The sequence below is a fragment of the Chenopodium quinoa genome, unplaced genomic scaffold (assembly GCF_001683475.1).
Source record: "Chenopodium quinoa cultivar QQ74 unplaced genomic scaffold, ASM168347v1, whole genome shotgun sequence".
Taxonomy (NCBI): domain Eukaryota; kingdom Viridiplantae; phylum Streptophyta; class Magnoliopsida; order Caryophyllales; family Amaranthaceae; genus Chenopodium; species Chenopodium quinoa.
Genome location: NW_018743920.1, coordinates 666,959 through 669,790, shown reverse-complemented (window position 1 = coordinate 669,790; position 2,832 = coordinate 666,959).

Below are 2,832 nucleotides of genomic sequence, written 5' to 3'. Positions count from 1 at the left end.
TCTCAATAGCTAATAAGCAAGTTGGACAACTATTATCATTTATCAATTAAACAGAAATAATACTATAAAATAATAGGGCTCAAATGGTCAAATATCGGCCACAACTCACATTCACAAATCACAACATTCAACCTCTAATAAAATCATACAGATAATCAAGTGACGATAATCAAGTCATAAGATTCAAGCTCTAATAAAGTCATACAAATAATCAAGCTCTAATAAAATCAAGAAATTTCACCAAAAAAAAAAAAAAAAGTGAATCGTGATATACATATAATCTGATAATTTTGATAATTAAACATTTAAACTGATGATTTGATATAGAATCTAATCAATTTGCAATGTAATTATGTAAATTAAAAGTTTAAAACTAACCTCAAAACAAAATTGAATTCACGGAGTACGGAATGAAGACCTCACACTCACGCCTGAGCAGAGCTTGTTGCGGTTGCGGGACGCCGGGACAGACGACTGAAGTTGCTGGCGAGGTCGGCGACGGGGTTGCTGGCCAGTGGTTTTGCTACGGTTGCGGGCAGTGGACTGAACTAAGTCTCACGCTGCTCTGTTCTCAGTCTTCTCACGCTACGCCTCAACGCCGCTAATAGGACGCCACGACGGTGAGAAGGAGCAAGAAAAACGGCCGGTGTGGCGGTGAACGGCGACGGGGTTGTTGGAGTTTGGGGATTTCGATTTAGGTGAGTTTGGGACTTAGGGTTTTAATTTGGGGGAATTGGGGTTCTGACTTATGTTTTCATTCTAAAGCAAAAAAAAAAAAAAAAAAAAATTGTGAGTAATGGGATTTGAACCCACGTCTCATGAGTGGTAGGATGGGAAAAAAACCACTAGGCTGCAAGCTAAATCCTTAATACATAGTGTTTTTTTTTTATAAAATAATAGGTGGTCCGCGGACCCACTATGACTACACGTGGGTCCGCCACTGTGTACATCAGTTTCGTACACTGTTCGTATCAAATTGCGTACTCTTAAGTCAAATTTATGTGCATGGGTGAAACAAATTTATAGGACTTCTCCAATCCCTAGTAATAGTCTAAGTTATTATCAAAGTGCAGAAACAAAGAATTTTGTACCTTGAATAATTTATTCACTAGGAGTACTACTAGTTATTGACGTTGTTGGCCTTGACTAGTGATGTTCTTAAATTTGTAGGTTGTGTATAAATCCAAATTACATTGGTTGTCGGGAGGATATCGAATGTTCATCCTCTGAGACCGGAGAAGAGCGCAACTATTAAGCTCCCTTTATGGCGCTGATTGTTTTGATGTAAGCAAGTTTTGCAGATGAGATTTGATATCTAATTATATATTGATGTATATGTCTATACACTCAAGACTAACCAAAAATTTTTTACTAATTGAGATTTATCAAGGAAAATTCTGCCTTCGATGAATGTAAAAACACTGCAACATAACTACATACAAAAATCCAAGAATAATCTAGCGAGCCAATTATGACACTTTGCATCTATTACGTGCGCAGTACTATGGTTTCAAAATTACTATCTAGAATCCAAAGTCCAATAAATTAACCTTAACTAATTGTCTAGAAATGACTAGATTATTCACTAGAACTACGTTACAATTGGAAGAAGTCTCAAGCTTGTAATCTGTTGTATCAATTGAAACTTTAACAAGTGCAAATGAAACAATCGCGAGTATGTGTTTTTAGAATGTATGAATGCTAACTTGAATTATACACATAATGACATAAACACATTGTGTTAAATGTAAAAGGTTTTTTTCTCAGAAAAAAAATGTAAAAGGTGTTAATTATAAATAATTTAATAATTATGCAATCTAGCTAGTACGTATACGAGTATTAATATATATTGGGTATGCGACGAGATGTTAAAAGTGTCACATAATTTTGATAACATTATTGTATAACATACTATAGGATAAGACATTATGGTTTTCAAATAAAACATTTCAAAAAGGATGAGAGTGGAGAATACTCAATTGATTAGAGCTTTTCTCCCAATTCTAAGGGATCGGAAAAAAAAAACATTTCAAAAAGAATGAAGAATAATTTTAAGGTGTAGTTAAAAAATGGTGTGACACACTGATCGAGCTTTTTTGTTTCAGGAGCAATAACAATATCGTTAATAATAAGCCAAATGACATCTACAATGAATATATTTAAACCCCATATTTAAGGAAAAGAAAATACTGTATATACTCAGTCACTCTCTTTCATGTATGTTAAGACTTTAAAGAATTTATGTTTTAAGTTTTCTTACAAAAACATATGATGGTCCTCCACCTTCTCCCTATAGTTGCTTCGATATTGCATTATGTATTACCATGATTGATAGGCAAAAAAATACCCATATATATACATATATATATATATATCATTATAAAATATTTTTTGAAAAAAAAGAGACCAATATTTTTAGCAAATGAGATATTACATCTGTTTATCAAAGATAGTCCTACTTTCCATCTACTTGTGCTCCTTAAAAATCATCTCACTTTTATTTTATTCTAATTTCGAACCGCAATTTTTCTATGTGGCTGGTCAGACCATATCGTTTGACGGGAATTACTTGTAGGGATTACTTGTTTATAGATTACTTATTTAGGGGTTACTTGTAGGGATTACTTACTCAGAGGTTACTTGTAGGAATTACTTATTCAGGGGTTACTTGTAGGGGTTACTTACTCAATCGGTTAGCACGTTTTCTATGTGAGAGTAATCCCTGACCGACCGACTAATCCTTGAATAAATAACCCCTATAATTTACCTCTAACCAAACAAGTAACGCCTGAATAAGTAACCCTTACAAGTAAGCCCTGACCAAACGAGTAA